The sequence below is a fragment of the Nanorana parkeri genome, unplaced genomic scaffold (genome assembly GCF_000935625.1).
Source record: "Nanorana parkeri isolate BGI_ZX_2015 unplaced genomic scaffold, ASM93562v1 scaffold1878, whole genome shotgun sequence".
Classification (NCBI taxonomy): Eukaryota; Metazoa; Chordata; class Amphibia; order Anura; family Dicroglossidae; genus Nanorana; species Nanorana parkeri.
Genome location: NW_017308146.1, coordinates 4,480 through 28,151, shown reverse-complemented (window position 1 = coordinate 28,151; position 23,672 = coordinate 4,480). Strand labels below are relative to the sequence as shown.

The 23,672-nt window shown below is 45.8% G+C and overlaps 1 long non-coding RNA gene across 1 annotated transcript in view; it reads left to right on the top strand.

Moving 5' to 3' along the window:
* LOC108800009 overlaps positions 1-23,107 on the top strand; it is a 32,933-nt gene extending 9,826 nt beyond the window's left edge. The window contains exon 2 of the long non-coding RNA XR_001942063.1: positions 22,545-23,107. This is a non-coding gene — a long non-coding RNA (uncharacterized LOC108800009). The remainder of the gene's footprint in view (positions 1-22,544) is intronic.
* Positions 23,108-23,672: the final 565 nt, after the last annotated feature.

Below are 23,672 nucleotides of genomic sequence, written 5' to 3'. Positions count from 1 at the left end.
ATTACTGTCACGTGTTTTGACCATTTTAGGTTACTTCTCATTGTTCATCTGCATCAGCATGTTGGAAGTAAGTGTCATGGCTTTTCCAGTTGCCCCATCAGGTTGGATAGTTGATTGGATGGTCATGAAAGAAGACATGATGGTCTAGAGTTGAGGTTAGGGTTAGGTTGAGGTTACTTCTCATGGGCCATAAGCGCCGTCATGTTGGAAGTAAGGGTCTTGGCTTTGCCAGTTGCCCTATCAGGCCGGATAGTTGGAATGCTGACAGATACCTTGTCCTTAGTCATACAGCCAAGGAAGGTACCACAGGTAGTGGAGTTTCTCCTGGTGCTAGAGAAGAGCTGAGGCATCGTGGTAGACACCAGTCTTCCAGATTACTGTCAGGTGCTTTGACCATTTTAGGTTACTTCTCATTGTTCATCTGCATCAGCATGTTGGAAGTAAGTGTCATGGCTTATCCAGTTGCCCCATCAGGCCGGATAGTTGATTGGACGGTCATGATAGAAGACATGATGGTCTGGAGATGAGGTTGTGGTTAGAGTTAGGTTGAGGTTACTTCTCATGGGTCATAAGCGTCACCCTGTTGGAAGTAAGGGTCTTGGCTTTGCCAGTTGCCCCACCAGGTTGGATAGTTGATTGGATGGTCATGATAGAAGGCATGATGGTCTGGAGGTGAGGTTAGGGTTAGTTTGAGGTTACTTCTCATGGGTCATAAGCGTCACCCTGTTGGAAGTAAGGGTCTTGGCTTTGCCAGTTGCCCCACCAGGTTGGATAGTTGATTGGATGGTCATGATAGAAGGCATGATGGTCTGGAGGTGAGGTTAGGGTTAGTTTGAGGTTACTTCTCATGGGTCATAAGCGTCACCCTGTTGGAAGTAAGGGTCTTGGCTTTGCCAGTTGCCCCACCAGGTTGGATAGTTGATTGGATGGTCATGATAGAAGGCATGATGGTCTGGAAGTGAGGTTAGGGTTAGGTTGAGGTTACTTCTCATGGGTCATAAGCGTTGCCCTGTTGAAAGTAAGGGTCTTGGCTTTGCCAGTTGCCCCATCAGGCCCAGATAGTTGGAATGCTGAGAGATCCCTTGTCCTTAGTCATACAGCCAAGGAAGGTACCACAGGTAGTGGAGTTGCTTCTGGTGCTAGAGAAGAGATAAGGGATGATGGTAGACACCAGTCTCCCCGATTTACTGTCTGGTCCTTTGGCCATCTTGGACGCTCTTCTCCAGTTGGAACACCTGTTAGAACCAACTGTCCCAACACCCTATATCCTTATCTAGACTTGAAAAATAGAAAGTTGTCACTCCCTACAAAGCTAAACATGAATGTTTTGGTTGGAGATAGACTTTTAGATGATCCTGCCACATATGTCTAGATTTCCCTCACAGCCGGGTGCTTGGTTTCATTAATTCTGCTACAGTATCTCAGTTAGGCGAATGGCGTCTTTCATAGTACGGCACAAAGCAGCTTATTCCCGCCTATCTGCAATCCCTCCATCAGCTGCTAAATGTAGGCTGGTGGAATCGTTTTCATCACGGTTTGAAGCGGGAGAGGCGCGGCGATAATTGAGGGTGGATGTCTCAGTTAGTGGCTTCTACGGGATTGTTCGCTCAACTTTGCTTTTGTTTGGAAGCTTCATTAAATGACAAAGAAAATAACAGTGTTAGTAGACGAGGTGCTAACAGCTTTCCAGCCGGAGCATACCGGTAATTAGACTTCAATTAACCTTTACTGACTAGTAGTTCAGCACTTATTTTCTGAAGGTTTCTATAGCAACCGAACCAATAAAACACCATCATCCGGCGTTCCAGGAGCTATTGTTATTGTGACATTTGCTGCCTGATGGAGAGGGGCGTGACGGGATAAAGAAACGTTACTTTCAGGTGTGATACAGATTACATTGTATGGGGGCATACAATGAAGAATTCAATCATCAATGGTTAGATAAAATTCCTCCGCATGATGCAAGTGCGTATGGCGGCACATGTGGGTGCCGTGCAATATAGGTTGGGTGTAGTTATCTCTGTGACGTGGTAGTAGATATTGTGACAGAACAATCCTCATTATTTGTCAGTTTCAGGAAAAGATTTCCATAGACATGAGATGACCATCTGTCAGGAAACGGATCTGAACCCAGAACCTCTGCTGTAGCTGGCGGTGGTTCTACCTGCAGAGCCACCTTAGAACTGTGGATAGCTCCTTGCCTGATCTCCTGTGTAATCCTCAGTTTAACCTAGTTTCTGCTGAACTCTGAACTCGTTGCTCCTCCCTTGAACTTCCTATTTAAGCCACGTCTCTCCACTTCCTGTTTGCCAGATTATTGTGCTCCTGCCATTATCTTGCTTCCTGCTCCCTCTGTGATACAATCCGCTCATACTGCTACCCGTGTACCGACCTTTGGCTGCTGAATCACCGACTACTCTCATCGTCTTCTGCTTCATACCCGATACCTTTTGGCTGCTGACCTCGGATTGATCTCTGACTACGCTTCTGCCTGCTACTCCACTACTACCCCCTGCTTGTGTACCGAACCCGGCCTGTTATACTACGACGTTTCCTGCTGCTTCAGCTACTGGACTCCGAGCCTGATCCCGGATTGTGACAACATCAGTTCACGGGACCATAGTTGGCTCCTTGGGTAACACCAGATACACCTAAGCCCATGTTTATGGCTAATACCATCATGAAGGGGTCTCACACTCCTGTTGGATTTGGAATTTGTTTTATGTTCTGGAGAGTGGAACAAAAGACAACCGGAACTTGCAAGGTGTGCCGGAACCAAACCAGGATCTATGGCAGGTAGAGTTTGGTTCTGAAGTCCACGAGATATAAGAATCTTACCTAGGAATGTTTGGTGTCCTCACTCTAACCAAAAGTTTAGCTGGAGATGAGTTTACCTTTTTCTATTTGGTGTATTTCGGGAAAATATGTAAATGATAGGTCAAAGTTTTTCCTTATGAGGAAGTACAAGCGTACTAACCCAACCCATGAAGAAGAGTTTCAACAATATACATTGGTGAAGGAAATGCTGAGCTCGTCACATATTACATGCGGCTTTGTATGAGAAGGAGACTGGTGAAAGGTAAGGCTGGGAGGAGGCTAGGGTTGGGTCATTGTGATAACCTTGCTTCTTCTGAAGGACTTTATCAAAGACATGATAGTGTCAGGTGGTGAGAGAACCCAACAGAAGGGAAGTCAGGCCACAAGTGAAGAACCAAAAGATAGTAAGCTCTGTAGCTACGAGCAGGACACAAGTTGTATGGGTGTAGACCTATTATCCTGGGATATGTCTGTGAAGGTTTTCATTTATCCAGGTCGTGGTATAGCTATTAGTCGTTGTCACATTCAGCTGGACTCATTCTGTAATGTTGGAAATGTTTGATAGGGACTATGCTACCTGTGTGAATTTAAATCATGGGGTATGTTCCTGACACTCATTAGAACTAAAGAATCGCTTCTCGGCCTTTTGGCTAATATCAAGTGTAGTATCCGTTGTTATCAGTGTGCAGGACTGGCCTTATGGCTTCTATGGCTGGAATCTGAGTACCCTGCCTGAGTGATGGGGGTCCTAAAGGGTCTTGGCTATGGGAAGGGAACCGAATTAAGCGTCCACTCACGTAAGAGTGGAGATCGGGAGTACTTCTCGGGTGCTGGGATCTGGCAGGGCCCAATTCCTCCTGATTTGGACGGGTCTACCATGGGCTGGGAAGGCACGAAGCCTTATGTGTTTAGCGCCCCCTGGGAGTGGCGACCCTGGGGTGCTTGAGTAGCACTATGGGTTTGGGACCCCACTGTGTGAACGGCACATTGGCCACGACACCTTTTTGCTTCTGTTGCACATCGCCTCTTGGGTGCGAGGGTGCGGGTCTTCAGGCCTACCATGAAGTCTAGGGGGCAGGATGTGTGGCCCTTAGGTTCCTTCCTTCCATCAATCGAGGGTCTCCCTTCGGGGGAGCCAGCAACCTTGTACTCGGTGGTTCACTTCGGCTGACCGCGACGAATGGGTTCGCCTGGTTTCGGCCAGGTGGACACGAGTGCCTTGCCCCTGTCAGGAGCCTTGTGCCCCGGGGGTGGGTCAGGCATGGGCCCTGTTTCTTCGGGAGATGCACCCCTTCTGTGCACTTTTTTGTGTGTGGTCACGTGTGTGACGGACTGAACCGTCACTGGTGCTGTTGGAGGAGCCTGAGGGCTAGCCTCCTTCCTACTGACTATGGACCCAGAACTATGGAGACCCCCCTCGGACCTCTTGGGGTTACAATGAACCATTGTACCAGGTTTATGTGTGGAGGGATGTACTGTACATGTTCCCCGGCATTACATTGGGATGGCCCTGTGTGTATTATAGGTACAGGCTGTGACTCCAGGAGCACTGAAGGGGGATAATTCTGGACATTGAACTGTTACAGTATATTGGTCCCTTTGTTGTATTGTGTTTATGATGGTATTAGGATGGCTGATTCTAGGAGTAGCTGACTCCGGGTGTAGATGAGTAAATCACACTATGATACACTCAGGAGATAATCCCATCACATGTGTCTCCTCCTCTCCCTATTCATTCATTAAGGCATCGGGGAGGGGGAGGGGGTGTCTGTTTGCATGCTGTTCATGTGTGATTGCGTTATGTGTTTAGTTGGGATCTGGCAGGGCCCAATTCCTCCTGATTTGGACGGGTCTACCATGGGCTGGGAAGGCACGAAGCCTTATGTGTTTAGCGCCCCCTGGGAGTGGCGACCCTGGGGTGCTTGAGTAGCACTATGGGTTTGGGACCCCACTGTGTGAACGGCACATTGGCCACGACACCTTTTTGCTTCTGTTGCACATCGCCTCTTGGGTGCGAGGGTGCGGGTCTTCAGGCCTACCATGAAGTCTAGGGGGCAGGATGTGTGGCCCTTAGGTTCCTTCCTTCCATCAATCGAGGGTCTCCCTTCGGGGGAGCCAGCAACCTTGTACTCGGTGGTTCACTTCGGCTGACCGCGACGAATGGGTTCGCCTGGTTTCGGCCAGGTGGACACGAGTGCCTTGCCCCTGTCAGGAGCCTTGTGCCCCGGGGGTGGGTCAGGCATGGGCCCTGTTTCTTCGGGAGATGCACCCCTTCTGTGCACTTTTTTGTGTGTGGTCACGTGTGTGACGGACTGAACCGTCACTGGTGCTGTTGGAGGAGCCTGAGGGCTAGCCTCCTTCCTACTGACTATGGACCCAGAACTATGGAGACCCCCCTCGGACCTCTTGGGGTTACAATGAACCATTGTACCAGGTTTATGTGTGGAGGGATGTACTGTACATGTTCCCCGGCATTACATTGGGATGGCCCTGTGTGTATTATAGGTACAGGCTGTGACTCCAGGAGCACTGAAGGGGGATAATTCTGGACATTGAACTGTTACAGTATATTGGTCCCTTTGTTGTATTGTGTTTATGATGGTATTAGGATGGCTGATTCTAGGAGTAGCTGACTCCGGGTGTAGATGAGTAAATCACACTATGATACACTCAGGAGATAATCCCATCACATGTGTCTCCTCCTCTCCCTATTCATTCATTAAGGCATCGGGGAGGGGGAGGGGGTGTCTGTTTGCATGCTGTTCATGTGTGATTGCGTTATGTGTTTAGACTTCTTGAACTGTATATATACTGAGCTGGTCTTCAATAAACCAGATCTTGGTTTCCACCTCAACATTGGTGTTGTCTGACGGATGAGGAGTTCAGCGTTCTGTCCTAATACATTGGTTCTGTCCAATAATTGGGCAGGTTTGGGCTGAGGACACTGGAATTCGGGTTCCAGCGGAGAGGAAGCTAATTTATGACGGAGGTACCCAGTCGGTCCGTCACAACGTGCACTTTTTTGGCTCACTTTTTGGGTGTTCGATGCACGATCCACGGGCTTAATATGAAATATGAAACCTTTACAAACGCTTGGCGTTCAAACTGAGAATCCGCTTTATGATGAGCAGAATTTGGGTTCTATCGGCTCCGGTTATGTGAGCACTAAAGGAGCTTAAATGGAAGATGTTCGGCATGGAGGAGTCTGAGCAACTTATCTGACTACATGTGGGCCAAGATCAGGTCAGGGTGATGACTGGAAGGGTCAGTCTCCAGATTCCACAGCTATGGAGAGATACATAGTTACATAGTTACATAGTATTTGAGGTTGAATAAAGTTACTACTACTAGGAAGTTTCTTATATCTTTCAGCGATTTCAGAGACCTATTGACCGAAATTCCCATCTCCACCCAACTGCCAATGTCATTACAAAGCCAAGTAAGGGTGTCACCCTCCCTGATGGATTCCTGTACTATAGAAAACAGATACTTGTTAATTCTAGTTGGGGGGGAAACTATAAATATGGTGTTGTGGGAGGGGCAAAAATACTAATTACTGGGGGAAATCTCACCATTGTGGGAGGGGCAGAGACACAAACTACTGGGGGGAATCTCAACATTGTGGGAGGGGCAGAGACACAAATTACTGGGGGGGAATCTCATTATTGTGGGAGGGGCAAAGACACAAACTACTGGGGGGAAATCTCACCATTGTGGGAGGGGCAGAGACACAAACTACTGGAGGGAATCTCACCATTGTGGGAGGGGCAGAGACACAAACTACTGGAGGGAATCTCACCATTGTGGGAGGGGCAGAGACACAAACTACTGGAGGGAATCTCACCATTGTGGGAGGGGCAGAGACACAAACTACTGGAGGGAATCTCACCATTGTGGGAGGGGCAGAGACACAAACTACTGGAGGGAATCTCACCATTGTGGGAGGGGCAGAGACACAAACTACTGGAGGGAATCTCACCATTGTGGGAGGGGCAGAGACACAAACTACTGGAGGGAATCTCACCATTGTGGGAGGGGCAGAGACACAAACTACTGGAGGGAATCTCACCATTGTGGGAGGGGCAGAGACACAAACTACTGGAGGGAATCTCACCATTGTGGGAGGGGCAGAGACACAAACTACTGGAGGGAATCTCACCATTGTGGGAGGGGCAGAGACACAAACTACTGGAGGGAATCTCACCATTGTGGGAGGGGCAGAGACACAAACTACTGGAGGGAATCTCACCATTGTGGGAGGGGCAGAGACACAAACTACTGGAGGGAATCTCACCATTGTGGGAGGGGCAGAGACACAAACTACTGGAGGGAATCTCACCATTGTGGGAGGGGCAGAGACACAAACTACTGGAGGGAATCTCACCATTGTGGGAGGGGCAGAGACACAAACTACTGGGGGAAAAACTAATCTTGGAGTCTTAGATAAGACATAAGAAGCCATTGGGTTACATAAGTCGGTCAGTTTGGGGTATCAAACCAAATACTCTTTTGTCTTGTGTTGGGGGCCCATTCTAAAGAAATGATATATTGTATTTATATGTTTTTGTATGTATATGTTGGAGTATTCCTCTCACAGTAGATCATCCTGCATATAGCGTGATGGAGGAGGTGACAACGCTGTAAATGTCAGTAGGACAGGAAAAGGAAAGCAGACGCAGTGTCGGGTTTACTCGGATATCATACAGACAGAAATGTATAACCGGTTCTGTTGTGTATCTTCCGATGTAATAGACACAATGAAGCAAAGCACATTTCCCAGCCTAGCATCCCTTTAATGACCTCTTACTAACCTTTCGCACTCAACGAGCAAAAAAGTTAGCGGCCTTATGAAAAATATACAGCGCCCCCCGCGGAATCCAGACAGCGCGCGGCCGTCCTGCGGAGTCTCTAGCGGGATCCAGGCGTACAGTGTTCTGCATCCATCCCAGAAAGAAGAGACACCCGGAGCCGTCCCGCTGCCATGCGCCATTGTTTTATGATTTTGCTTATTAATTGCTGAACGCACACACCAGTAATTTTATGATGAGGCTGTCGGCGTTCGAGCGGCTGTTCAAACCCGTTCGGTTTCCCATTAGGCAAAGCAAAGGGAGAAGAAAAAAAAAGGGGGGGGGGGATGTCGCCCGGCACGAGTCTGCAGAATTTGTCAACAATCCTGAGGTTTTATTGCTCAGATACTGTATAAAACACATCAAATTTCCCCGAGCTGATGCGGTCGTATAAATTTCTATAAACTGCTTTATTTTGTGGGGATTCTGCATAAAATTTCTATTGTGTGGCAGCGGATTCTTCATATAAAGCGCTTTCTGCTAACGAGCGGCAGCCCGTCGCGCTCCGTTCATTGGCCGGAGAGTTAGCTGAGGAGTTTTAATTAAAACGTATATAAAACCCCCAACATTGAACTTCTCTTCTCTTTTATTCCATTGAAAGTGTTTTGTTATATCTGTTCAATAAGTACAGAAATAAACTACTACACACCTTCCTTCCTATGTTATGGAGAAGAGGGGGTGTTTTGCAGTCTTGTCCTCGGGTGACACAAGTATTGCTCCTCTATAGATACAGTGCAATGAAGTGAGTGTTGTCATCCTAGGACGGGAAGTGCGTCACTGGCAGGATCACCAGGTGAAAATAAATGTAATTAGCCTCAAAGAATCACTAGTGTGATGCAACGCGCATTGCAGTGCATTTGTATACACGTTACCATGCTTTTTGGTAGGGCAGCTCGTTCAAATCGTAACAAAGAAGTGCACGAGCCCTTGTTTTACATTGTGTCAAATCACAATGCATGGCTGTAAGTTACCATTCGTTGTGGTGTAAGTCAATGCACGTGCGCTGGCTAGGTGTATAAGGAAGAAAAGCTGCGCACCGCTATTTGTACACTTTAATCCATAAGCAACCGGCATCCACTATGATAGGGATCCCCCACCCACAACTGATGCGTTTCACCCTTGCAGGCTTACTTGTAGAGATCTACCACTAAGGCCGTAAGAGTGAAACGCATCAGTTGTAGGCGGGGATCCCTATCATAGTGGATGCCGGATGCTTATGGATTAAAGTGTACAAATAGCGGTGTTCAGCTCTTCTTGCTTATGCATTGATGTTTTGGAGCGTGGACAGCACCCGGGTAAGGGAGATCAATAGTGTATGGAGCGGTTTTCTTTTGCTGGGTGTGTTGGGGTGCCATTAAAAAAATAAGACAACCCCATACGTGCTCTCGCATGACGCGGGAATGTGCGCAGAGATGTGACCAGACCGCGGGTCCCGCAAGCTGCAGTATATAACTTTTTCTTCTCAGGATTAGATCCTCCAGTCTATAGACTTTCGTATACCCCCGCCCCCCCCGTCCTTCCTGTGTTGTAAATGAAACCAACTAAGAAACTCCGGGTTTTAATATCACTTAATAAAATCAGCGACATAACAGAAGAATATCTCCCGCTTTTCCTCTCCGTTGATAAAAGTTTAATGTGAGATGAGGAAACGAAATAAAGGCAAAAACTTGACGGGCTGACAGATCCTATAAAGTGCAACAAAGACACCAAAATCCTGTTACATTGAAACAAATGAGAGAAAGAAACGATGAAGGATGAGCGGGGTATCCAGTCACCCGGTTTATAGATTTTGTTGTTTTTACTGTATTTATTTGTTACATTTGTTTCTCCCGGAAAGATTCACCGACTGTGAATGTTTTCAGATGTGAAAGCGAAGGTGACAAATATCTGCGGGTCAAGGGTCAAACTCCTGTCCCTTCCCTTCATTCTACAACAGGAAATGAAACATTTAAAAAATAAGAGAACTTTCCTCCTCAGTGTCACTGGATCCCCAATTACAGGTTCCCCTCCTATTCATGGTTTGGTGACGGCTCAAAATTTTGGATTTTATATGTTTTAGCAACAATGGTGTCCAGGACACATAGAGAGGGTGAGTCTCCCCAGCAGCACACAGACAGCAATAACAATCTGACAGAGTCTAAAGCTCGCACGCACGCACTACAATTTCCTTTAGATTTATCAACAACTATGCATTGCAAGAATCTGCCTGATTGGATGCGGACTGATTGTATAAACAAGATCGGTCCTCATATTATATAGTTTTGCTAGATCTAAAGTTGATTGTACAAAAACTGTATGGTCAGATTGTAATGTGGGATCGTAAAGCTGCCACACACCTAGAGATGATCTGCAGACTTTCTATGATCAGATAGAAAAATTGCAACAGATTCCTCCATCTACGCTACACTGTGTGCATTGAGGAATCTCCCGAAAGGCAAAGCTTCAGTAACTAGCTAGTCGGCCCCGCCGACTGTCCAAACACCTGAACAATGCTGGCATCCAATCATCCAGCGGGGGGCCGACTAGCCAGATCCTGAAGCTTAGCCCAGCGGGAGATTCCTCCATGCACACAGTATCTCCTCCCATCGTCGGGAATAGGCCGCGAAGAAACCTGCACCATCAGCATCTGTGGGTCAATGCCAAAAAAAGGCCAATCGTGCATAGAGTGCTATAAATAATAAGTGCCAGTGCACCACGCTGACGGGCCCTAGGGGCCGGAGTGCAAAAATATTGCCCCGGACTAGCCATAAGGCCTGTCCAAGAGTCGTTGTGCAGAAAACTGCAAGGTGGTGTGTGACCAAGTGATCAGTGAGTCAATGTGGGGTCCCACACCCAAGTGACTTCCTGAGCACTACAAAACACAAAAATTCCCCAGCCTCAACCTGCCAGCCGGCCTGCAACCAAACAAGTAACCCTGTCAACAGTATGCGTTAAAATCAGAGGTTTTAGTTGCACAAACTTTTGGCCAAAAATATGTAGAAGCCGCACCGCCAAGGCACCTCTGCAAAGTGTGGTCCTAACTCTATGTATCCGAGTCTCCAAGTGTGAGCATATTAATGAAGTTGATAAATTACATGCAGGTGTACCTGGAGGTAGCCAACTCCTAATAAGGTGCAGGGACGCACTGGACGCCTTCCCAATGAGCGCCCTGCTATAAGGGCCGGTTATAGATTCATGCATGTACCATTTTTTCTAGTTTGACTATTTTTGGTTTGGGGGACGCACTGGGGGTCCCAGCGTGCATTTTTGGTTGCTGGGCCTCCAGTGCGTCCCTGCACCTTATTAGGAGGAGTTGGCTACCTCCAGGTACACCTGCATGTAATTTATCAACTTCATTAATATGCTCACACTTGGAGACTCGGATACATAGAGTTAGGACCACACTTTGCAGAGGTGCCTTGGCGCGGCGGTGCGGCTTCTACATATTTTTGGCCAAAAGTTTGTGCAACTAAAACCTCTGATTTTAACGCATACTGTTGACAGGGCTACTTGTTTGGTTGCAGGCCGGCTGGCAGGTTGAGGTTGGGGAATTCTTGTGTTTTGTATTGTTGTAAGCCTTCCCAATGTGCGCCCTGCTATAAAGGCCAGTTATAGATTCATGCATGTACCATTTTTTCTAGTTTGACTTCCTAAGCACCCCTGGGACGCCACCCCCAGGGGGCACAACACCACGGGCTCTGCCGCCCCCAACCCTCCAGCCAGACCAAGCTTCGCACCCATTCCCTCAGGAGGCATTAGCACCTTCAGAGCCTCCTGCCTACAACTGGGGACAAGCCCGGCATAACCGGACCAGAATCAACCCAGGAGGAAAGGAAACCCCTCCAGTACCCACCTATCACATCAGGGAATACCGAGCATCTTCCCCGTCCGGTGGGTCGATGCCTTTCTTCCCTGAAAACTGATAAGAACGGATATTACACTTGATCTTAGCCAATAGGCCGAGAAGCGATTCTTTAGTTCTAATGATTGTCGGGGACATACCCCATGATTTATATTCACACAGGTAGCACAAAATGAGTCCAGCTGAATGTGACAACGACTAATAGCTATACCACGACCTAGATAAATGAAAACCTTCACAGACTTGATTGAGGAATAAGATGTGGGACTGTCCCTGCAAATCCGGGACTAATGGCATCTCTGCATAGGAAGGGAAGTTGATAAAATCATGTGATTTGCATACTCGTAGTAATTAACCCACCCAAGACCCCTGTTTCTCCTGGGGATGTCCTGTAAGTTCGTTGGGGAGCCGAACGTGGGTATAAAATCATACACATGTGGAAAGTGATAGACGCAGCAGCCAGTCAGATTTCCCTGTTCATCACTGGTTCTGTATCAGCCTCAATGATGGCTGATTGGCCTCCTGCACCCCCTCATTCTGTCCTTTTGGATTATTTCCCAATCTTACAACAAGCCTGACCGCCAGCCTCCAGTATCAAACCTCGTATTGTCCTCCCGATCAGCAGATTCCACTCCTAGAGGATCATTTTACCGCCATTGTTCACCAGGCGAGCTGCGGCGTCACTGCTCATTCAGGAAAATACACGACTTGTGAGTCAGACGGCTGACTTCATCTTCTCTATTATAACTTTGTCTGGAAATATAATTCAGTATTGAAACGTTCCGCCGGCTTTTCTGTGTTCACGTGAGGAAGTAGATCTTAGGAATTGTATTGCTCATTCTACCCTAAAGCGATACTTTGGTGTTGGATGCCAAAAGTTAAATGTCCAATCCTGACAGTTTGTATCTCTTGGGGACTCTATAGCCTAAGATCCGGGGGCTGTGCAACTGCTGTGCCCATTATACGGGGCTTCCACCATTCTTCCCATGGCTAGAATACTTTGGGATCCTCATCAACTCAGGCAGGATACCCTGCAGCCAGCCATCCCTACCATAAGGCCAGAAATGTTTGATGGCATACAATTGAACACCAAAAAAAGTGCACGTGAAACACACAAATGAGTGAACAAGGGTGTGCCCATAATGGTCCGTCTCCCGAAGACATAGGGCCCTTCTCTGCCCCCTTGGGACGCAAGGCACCTGAGAAGAGCAAGGCACTCGTCATCCGTCTTTCTAAAACCAGGCAGACCCATTCCTCATGGTCAGCTGAGGCTGACCACTAGATTGGGGGCTCTCCCGAAGAGAGACTCCCGCTTCATGGGAAGGAAGGAACCTAATGACCACACATCCTTCACTGCACTAGTTGGGTTCCAAACTAAGGCACCCCCAGGTCACCCCTCCTGGGTGGTATTTGGCACTAGACGCTCTGCCTTTCCAGCCCATGCCCATACAGTCCCACTAAAATGAGGAGGAACTGGGGGCCTACCAGACCCTCCTGCACACTGATCAATGCAAGAACAGCTCCTACCTTGGGAGGAGCCTTACAGCCAAATTTCATCTCGGTCCTAGCCATTTACACTCCCCTTGAAAGTTAGGGAGACTTGATTTTGTACCTGCAAAGCATTATCGTCCCTGTCTTAAGTTGCATATTCCAATAAAAATTTTAAACTTGTGTTTTAATTGGTGGATTTGACAGATGTGATTTGCATATTCGTAGTAATTAACCCACCCAAGACCCCTGTTTCTCCTGGGGGATGTCCTGTAAGTTCGTTGGGGAGCCGAACGTGGGTGTGAACCACCCGCCAACTCCCTCCTACCACACTAGCGGCGCAAATTTTGAGTTGTTTTTTCAACTTGGGGAGATCTAAATTTGACTTTGCAAATAGTATTATAATTTATCAAAATGAATGACAAATGTTCATATATTTATAATATGTTAATGATATAGTCACCATAAGTCGAATGTTAGTGCTAGTTCCCAAAGTGGGAAACGGGGTGATTGTCCCCCTTGAGTGCTGCATGTTAGTGTGCCCTTGTAGTGAATTGGACCCCCTCATGTCCCTTGCTCATTACAAATGGATTGGCCTGCTTGCTGTTTTATGGTGTTCCTGGATCTTGGCTGAAAAATGCTGTTCTAGTTTTATATGTTTTTAAGGGGAGTTCTCCTAAACAGATATAACTCTATTGAAGGGATATGAAGGACGAGCATAGAGATGCCCCCCCTTCCCCCTCATTTAATTATCGTCTCACATAGTCATCCTCCTGCATGGTACAGGACGGAGCAGATGTTGTGTGTAACTTTCATTTTCCGCTTCGTTATCAGTAAGTAAAGAGATACAAAAACAAATAATAGTAATTTTGGCAAATGCACTTTAATCAGACCGGTCGCCAGGAGCGTCCGGGGCGTGCAGATGAGGCCCGTGCAATGTTTGGAAAGAGTAGAAAGAAATCATTTTATTGTAAAGATTGACATATTGAAAAAATTATCTTTACTGGAAGAAAAAAAGATTGCAATTAAAACTCTTTCATCATCTCTAAACACAACCTAATTCTACATCGATTGTTTCTCAATCATTTGCTGCCCAGAAGACAGTTTCATGTTTTGGCAGCAGAAAACTCCCGCCAGTCAAAGACTCAAGAGGAGAGAATTGATCAGACAGGTTTAAACACCTCATCCAATCGTGGTATTAGCTGGAACCGCTGGTCGCTCATCATCCCCCCTCCACCCCCACCTATCCACTTTACCAGTTGTGGACACTGGAGGTGATACACACACCCCAAAAAACATCACTGAGATATTGAAGTACACAGCATGTTGTAGCCCCCCTCCATCCTTCTTCCCCCGCAACTCGGAATTGCTGTGTAAATACAGGAGGTGCAGAAATAAACTGTGACACGTTGTTTCTAAACATTGATCAGAGGGAGATAGAGAGATACAAAGTAACATTGTCTATAAACATTGATCAGAGGGAGATAGAGAGATACAAAGTAACATTGTCTATAAACATTGATCAGAGGGAGATAGAGAGATACAAAGTAACATTGTCTATAAACATTGATCAGAGGGAGATAGAGAGATACAAAGTAACATTGTCTATAAACATTGATCAGAGGGAGATAGAGAGATACAAAGTAACATTGTCTATAAACATTGATCAGAGGGAGATAGAGAGATACAAAGTAACATTGTCTATAAACATTGATCAGAGGGAGATAGAGAGATACAAAGTAACATTGTCTATAAACATTGATCAGAGGGAGATAGAGAGATACAAAGTAACATTGTCTATAAACATTGATCAGAGGGAGATAGAGAGATACAAAGTAACATTGTCTATAAACATTGATCAGAGGGAGATAGAGAGATACAAAGTAACATTGTCTATAAACATTGATCAGAGGGAGATAGAGAGATACAAAGTAACATTGTCTATAAACATTGATCAGAGGGAGATAGAGAGATACAAAGTAACATTGTCTATAAACATTGATCAGAGGGAGATAGAGAGATACAAAGTAACATTGTCTATAAACATTGATCAGAGGGAGATAGAGAGATACAAAGTAACATTGTCTATAAACATTGATCAGAGGGGGAGATGGAGAGATACAAAGTAACATTGTTTATAAACATAATTTTATATATATATATATAAAGTCAAGATAAAACCTTTTATTAGTGTCTGACAGAGTGGAGGAAGGCTACAACCTCTGCCAGGATTTTGTAGCCATTGTGGAGATTTGTGCTCACTTCCTGTGTTGTCGCCAAAACAGGATGTGAGTAAAATCTCTCCATGTAAGGAAAGCTGAGATTTTTTTGCTGCTGTATGTGTCCTCACTGGGATGATTCTTTTACATTCTGTGTGATCATTAGGATAAGAAGTGAGGTTAAATTCCTCCCAGACGGGGACAAAGACAGCAATAAAAACACGTCGGTCATTAAAATCCTTCTCTAGTTTAACCAAAAAAGGAAAATCATGAAAGATGGAAGGTCGCCCCTGATGGAGGGGGAACCCTTTGTTACATTTTTATGGTATAAGAATCTAAATAAAATGAAATCTGGACTTTGTCTGTTTTGCTTTTGGCACTCTCCTCGTCCGTCATTCTGTCTGGCGCTCCTGTTGTGTTTATACATTATGATCAACATTCTGGGTGACCACTGAAGGGGAGTCTGGTTTTACATGAGAATCCTCGCCAGAGCCAGTGAGCTCATTGAACAAGTGCCGGCGCTTCTTGGATATGTCTTTGTGGTGCAATATAAACCTAACCAGGGATTATCTGTAAAACATACGTCACGGCATCTGGACTTGCTGTACTCTTCTTGTTGATGTTTTTCGTTGGTCATCCGACCAGCTTTCTCAAGTCGGCATTCTAGTCAGATGACCAGCGAAACGTCTTCAAAAAAAGCACAGAAAGTCCAGTTGCTTTGATAACAGATATACTATGACCCGGATGAATGAGAACCTTCACAGACACACTATAGCGGTTCTGCTGCCTCCTTGTATAGTATTGTCTTTACTTATAATCCAAAATAGAAATAAAGTAACCCGTGGGAAAATCTTTCACCTGCAGACCGTTTTTTTTTCTGGCAGCAATCGTCTTTCATGTGAATGATGTTTCTTACATGAATGAACATTGGGCTGATTATTTCTGCAGGTGATTATCGAGGGTTCTGGTCGGGTTGGTCTGATTGTGGGCTTTGGAAGCGATTTGGAGCTTTGTTCTATTTCTCTGCATTATCTGGCTGTCATTGATTATCGGCCTATACCACAGGGGGGGGGGGAGGGGGGTGTTCATTAGTAGTCTACTTCTGATCATCCCAGTAAGGAGGGAACACAATGTTCCGTTCAATGAAATCTCAGAATTTGTAAGGCCTGTGAACCCCTGAGCTGAGATTCGGCCTCCTTGGGAGGTCCAGGCCGCTCCTCTGTCCTGCTGGCCTCCTACTTGAAGGCTACTTGAGATGAGAGCAATATAAGAAAGCGCGAGGCGGTCGGACGCAGAAGGTTATCTGCGTTTGCAGCTGGACGGGAGAATTGTGCAATTCGGGAAGTATCAAGGGTTACACCGTTAATTTACTTCCAAGGTGCGGAGCGATCCAGAGAGAAATCACAGTTCCATTTTGGGGTCAGGAAGGTATTCATTCCAGATATAGAATTACCACCTGATCCCGGGGGCGAATTATTTCTCTGCTTTCCTCCAGATGCGGCAGAAGGTCACAAGCGCCTCGCGCACATCTTTGTGCCTCTTCCTCGCCGCCTCGGAGCATTCTTACCTTCATTTTTCTTTCTCCGGATATAAAAATAAGCGGAATAAAAACTCAGCACGTCTGCTGCATGTGGCTTTTCATTTCCAGAGTAATCAGCAGAGAAATTGCTTTGTGTTTCATAAATGGATGGCGAGTCTCCCCTGAACGCCGCGCCGTCATTTGATCCGGCCCCTGGTGGCGATGGGGACCAATTAATCAGTGGCAATTTTATCATCTTCTGCTGCTTAATTAGTCTTACGTTTTCTATAACTCGGCGATCGGGTTACATAAGGGACTGGGAGCAGATTTGTTTTTAGTACGTGTGAAACCCGAGACGGCGTGCGTCAGCCTCGGGAACCCGGATCACGTCTCAGCCTCTGCTACGAGTCTCCGATGGCCCCCCTGCCAACCAAAGATGATTTATGGGATACAAATGGAAGTGGATGTCAGGCGGGGGTGACCATAGATTTCAGTGCTAATTAGAAGAAATCCGTCACTTTCCCTCTTTGCTGAGTGATTTGCATTGCGTCTCTTCAATATACATTATTTCCTGAGATTCCCCCGGACTGTCCTCCCTCTATCAGGCCCTAGAATCCCCAATTTCCCCCACACATTGGGCCATGTCAATGTTGGGCCATCTTTAAAAAAATAGGGCAGTTGCCCTGGGCCCTGTCATGGTTGTGAGGCCCAACGCAGCTGCTCCTGGAGCCTGTTTGTGTAGCAATAGCCAACTTATCGAGATTTGCAACTGAAGGCGGGTCTTATTCTGTGCTGCCACATATATGCATCACTGCTTTGTGCCGAGCACCCCCCACACTGTCACCGATGGCTCCCGGTCACAGAATGACGATCAGGAGGCGGTAGGCCGGGATCCTGATCATGTGATCACTAGAACAGTCGATAACAGTAATCACATGATCAGGAAGCCCATGAAACCAACAGACCATGTTGCAAACATTATGGGTTTAAAATGTAACAAAGTGTAGCAAATTTATCTGCATTCATGTTTTGGAAATCACCATCCAACCCCTCTTGTGCATATGTATTTCTCATAAGACACCGCGGGCCAGTGCCTAGAGTGACAGGGTGAGGGGGGCACCAAGAATGTGATAACCCGAACCCTGTCCACCTCTGGACATTTGTGGCAATATTTCATTTTTCCTAAAATAAACCCGTGACAGGAGGATGGGGGCAAAGCGTGTACAGGAGGGCGTCATCCTTCAAAGTGTGCCCAGGACAGCACAGTATGTAAATACATCCCTGCTCCTATAGATCAGGCCTTCTTAAACTTTCTCCACTCGTGACCCCTTTTTGGCCGAGGAAATTTTTAAGGGACCCCAACGTCGGTCGGTGTCTCCCCCCTCCCCTAGCGTAAGTCGGTGTCTCTCTCTCCCCCCCAGCCTCGGTCAGTGTCTCTCTCCATCTGGGCCCCTCACACAAGTATCGGCTGTACCCCCCTGATGGTGGTCCTGGCCGGGGACTCGGATCGCGACCCCCCTGTTCACTTGCGGCCCACACTTTAAGAAGCACTGCTATAGATGACACCGCGGAACCGTCCAGACCTAATAAACGTACTTTTCATACATTCGGCTTCCATCTGCTGTGAAATCTGCCACGGAATCAAGAAACAATATAAAATAATATGTAGCTGGGATTTCACAGGGTAACAAAAAGGTGATCACAAAACTAATAGAATCGCGGGGACAGGAAGACGAGCCGCAGACCCCAGAGGATATAAAACACGTACAAAGTATCCAAAGAAAAGAGAAACCTCCAAACAATGTCTCCCTGACGCAGCCAAATGAGAAGAATGTCGGCGCGGTGTCAGCTCCCCGCCACGTTTATTATATGGACCGTTATACTCGGTGATCACATCTCCTCTTCTCGGGGGAGAACTTTATACGTCCGCTGTCAGTGAGCTCTCTCTGAGTATATATACGGCTCCGTCATTCATTTACTACGAAGCTGTACCCAGGATGGCACCATTCCCTCCAAATCACATCACTGAGACTACAATCCAGCAAATCGCCGTCTGCGCTCCGAACATACATAGTTGCAGTGTTGCAGATTGTATCCCTCATACAGCCGCCACTGATGCCGAATCGCTGGGAGTAGCTCTACGTGTCGTGCAAACTATAAAACTTGTGTAACAATAAATCAATGTGGGATACAATCTGCAACATTGTAACGATCCGTTTAGAGTACAGACAATGATTTGCTGGATTGTAGTCTCAGTGATGTGATTTGGAGGGAATGGTGCCATCCTGGGTACAGCTTCGGTGGCAGTAAATGAATGACGGAGCCGTATATACTCAGAGAGAGCTCGGACTTCCATTGCTCATGTACAAAGTTCTCTCATGAGAAGAGGAGTTAGGGGCAGGGCCATCCCTTTAATGAGGCAGCATCTCATTGGCTCATACGAGGGGGGCGGTAGGTGTAGAGCTGCAGCTAACGATTATTTTCAAAATCGATTAGTTAGCCGATTATTAAGTTCGATTAATCGGTTAATCGGATAAAAAATACATTTTAAAAAATGGCTCCAGTGATGAGACTTCTAGTTTGTATTGAGATTGCAGCAAGCTTGGAGCGGTGGAAGTAAAAAAGAAAAAAAAAGTGTTGATCGTGGATTTGGGCAGGCGGTGAGTGTGAGGCGCGGAGGAGGTGCGGAGCGTGGATGCGGGCAGGTCTGGCAGCGGCGAGCGTGAGGTGGGGAGGAGGTGTGACGCGCAGCGTGTGTGGAGCCGTGAACAGGGCCAACCAATCAGAAGCCGATTAATCGATTATTGAAAAAGTTGACAACTTTTTCAATAATCGATTATAATCGATTATGTCGATTAGTTGTTGCAGCCCTAGGTAGGTGTGCCTGCTGCCCCCTGTCTGGCCACAGCATCCCAGATTGCTAAGAGCTCCAAGCAACCTGTAGACACTCTGTCAAGTGTCCCCCCAGCTTACTGACGTCACTGTTTGCCAGAGAGGGATGCTCCTGGTGTCCTCCTCAGCTCCTGGCAACCAGTGACGTCAGTAAGCTAGGGGGGGGGGGGGGAGGGGGGGGGGGGAATGCTGGACGGAGCCAGAGCATCCATGCATCACCCCTCCCCCAACCCATTATTGTGCACCGTCAGCGCTCCCCTTTACAACTGCCAGCCAACCACCACCCCCATCCCCCGGGACCATGCATCACCAGCCCCTCCTGGCCTCAGGCAGTGAAAGGTGTAGGGATACCCCTGGTTTAAAAGGGAGACATGATCACCATGTATGTTGGTCCATATAGTAAACTTGGTCACATTGGGCTTCTTGCACACTCAATAAGTCAACACACAAGCATTGCAGCACATCAACACACCACAGCCCATTGGCAGCCATTCACGTTTTAAAGGAACATATAAATAAGAGGTGTTAGGATCTCTTCTTATCATTGTCCAGCATTGGAAAGGACTCTCCTTTGTAGAACTTAATTGATTCAGTGTGGCTGCTCCCACACAACAAAGGACTCCTAAACTGAAGGAGAAACCTCGAGTGAATTCAGTCAAAGAAAACAGGGGTGCTATCACAAATGACTTTGTATTAACCAAGGATTTCAAAAACCAACGCGTTTCAGGGGTCGACGGAATCTCCCCTCGTCAGGGCTGTAAGTTAAGTCCCTTCAGGAATGAACTCAAGGATATGAGGCAACAGTGAGACTAAGGAAGAGTCCATTGTAGAGCAGTGTGCCTTCATTTTAATGGGCACCATAACGAGTGTTAACGCACCGCAACAATGTCAATGGGCCCTCAGTGTTTGAATGAGGAAAGCGTCTTTTTTTTTCAGCCTGTGTAACTCTAAAATACAACAGAACCTCAGTAAAGAAAGATTGGGGGGGTGATAAATAAAAGAAGTCTAGATCTCAGGGGTAGCATACGCAGTATATGTTAGCGATAACGAAGGGTGAAATAAAGAGGCGGTCTTGTATTTCTGGAAATGAAGTGCAGAGATTGGTGCGGGATGGACAGAAGGGCGATGTTTGTCTGCCGGCTTTGTGCATGCGGCGCGCGTCAAGCGAATATGCGGTTATATATCTGGCCGCGCTGGCGAATGATAGAAATAAATGAATTTCTGACCAGGATATTGCATTTGTCACTTTTCAATCAGAATGCCGTGACAGAGTGATTTAAGACGCTCGCCCATCTGATCCATTCCTGGGACCGGCACTATATTACTTCTGTGCTGATGGAGATCGATTCATCTCCTTCGAGTCTGACAACCCACATCCTTCGTAATCTACACAAATTTTAATTAGGGAAATAATTAGGGCACGAATGTGTCGCCTAATTACTCCTTCCCTCCGTTTATCTCAGACCATGACAACGAATTCCCTTTACATTGCTGGTTTTATTCACGTCCCATCCCTGGTTTGATGCCTGTGGGGTTCTTTATTAGGAGATCAGAGATACATTGTATTTAGGAAAAAGCAAGGCTTTCTTTTGTTGATATTGTCTTGCAAACATGTTTTTATAATGTCATTATTAGGCAAAACAAAGTAAAAGTGGATTTTGTCTAATTTGACTAAATTTAAATTAAAAACTAATATTTTTACTGTCGGTTTGATGCGAATAATATTATTATTATTATTCTGGTACAAAGCTTTGCAAAGTTATTTACAATTGAACTCTTTTTGAAGGCAACAATGAAAATTTACCGAACAAAACAAATTAAATGAAAAAAGTTTAAATATTATTGGAATGAAAAAAAAATCAGGAAAATAATAAGCTCATTCAGGTAAACTAATGATTAATAAAGGGGTTAGAGGAACAATGTATGTAAAAATACTTTTTTTTTTTAACTTGTTGCGTTACTTTAACTGAAATCATATGTAGATTGAAGCTCAGCACTATGATCTGTAGATGAATTAAACAGTAAATACAAAAGTAATAATGCTACTTTGTTTATCAACTTTTTACTGTAAACTCCATAACAAAGACTAGAGGCCACCACCTAAAATTGGTGGAGAAAAGATTTAAGCACAAGGGGCGCGGGGCTTCTCCTCAGTTAGGGTCTGGAACTCGCTGCCACAAGCAGTGGTATCAGCTGAGAGTGTCGAATCATTCTGACAATTTCCTCAGAGACCATAACATGCAGGGGTACAGGTACACTTAAAAACAAGATCACACAGGGGATCATACACACGCATACATATAGGTTGAACTTGATTGACCTGTGTCTTTATTCAACCTCAAATACTATGTATAAACATTGTTCAGGGGGAGAGATTCAATGTTACTTTGTATCTCTCTATCCCCCTCTGATCAATGTTTATATACGATGTTACTTTGTATCTCTCTATCTCCCTCTGATCAATGTTTATAAACAATGTTACTTTGTATCTCTCTATCTCCCTCTGATCAATTTATAAACAATGTTACTTTGTATCTCTCTATCTCCCCCTCTGATCAATGTTTATAAACAATGTTACTTTGTATCTCTCTATCTCCCTCTGATCAATGTTTATATACAATGTTACTTTGTATCTCTCTATCTCCCTCTGATCAATGTTTATATACGATGGTACTTTGTATCTCTCTATGGCCAATTAAACATGTCTGAGTGCTCATTGTTGCCATGTGGAAAGACTCCTGTGATGCTGTGTCTATAGAGGGTTCTGTAGACCGGTTTCAGGGATTGTTTCCATCAATGTGTATCTAAAGCCAATGCTCTTTTTCAGTTTTGGGTAGAGTAGGGATCGGCCAGAATCCTTGTAGTGGTGTGTTTTTGTTTTACCTTTTTACATTGTAACCTTTTTTTTTTTCTCCTTTCAGGTCTGGCAATCGCAAGCGCATTGATAGACATATCCCAACACAAGTCATTGGACTGTAAGGATAAAAGCTCATGTGTGCGAAATCGGAAGCCGCACCCGCCGACCAGACAAGGGACTTGTGTCTGAAACCGCCAAAAAAAAAGAGAAGCCAGGATGGATTTTGACAGTCGTCGATTTTCTTTTTTTTAATTTTGTCGTCGTTGTTTTCTTTAACCTAAAAAAAACCGGCTTCCACTGAAAAGGTCCGCTGCCACCGGCCTTCCCCTGACGTGGGCCCACCAGCTCTCGCCATCAGGACCTTCCAGGGTCAGCGGGGAGGACACCCGTGCGTGTGTCCCGGGTGGAGGAAGCGCCGGAGTTGGGCCATCTTGGAACGACTCGAGAGAGAGCTGCCGAAACGTTCAGATAAAAAAAAAGGACAAAATATAATTCTGTGTAAATATATTGTGAACGTCCACGGAAGGTGGAATGTGAGTTTGCAGCATGTCCGTAGCCAGTAACGAGGAGAGGGTAGATATTAAAGGGGTACAAGATAAGCACTATCTAGACTTTTTACATTATCCTTAAAAGGGACAGCAGAGCAGTCAATGTACATAACCCCAACACAGAGACCGGTCAAGGGGCGACCACGAGCCCTGCGTTCACTTTATTCACATGCTTCCCGGTACGGATTAGAGGACGCCCAACAATAGGGAATCGCCACTTTTTCTTCCAATTTTTTAACCAAAAATTTTAAAAATAGTTTTTTTTTAGTTTTCCGGTTTACTTTAAATCATCTGCGTAATCGTCCAGGTCAGAATAAAAATGTTTACCACTTGCAACAGGGAACCCCACGTTTCTTCCAGGAATTAATTGTTTTGCGTTACTAGAAATTGTTTTAGAAAATGTTTTTTTCTCGTTGGTTTCATTTTTTTTTTATAATTAAACATTTTTTTTACAGATTTTTTGCCTAACTTAGTGCAAAATCCAGCGATCCTCGAGGTCGGGAATTGTTTTTTTTTTTGTTTTGTTTTTTTTATTCATAGTCCACAAAAATTAGCAGTACCATTAAAAAAAAAAAAACCCGATATTTGCCAACATTTTTCACCTGTTGGTCATTTTTTTTTTTTTTTTTTCACTATTCTGACAT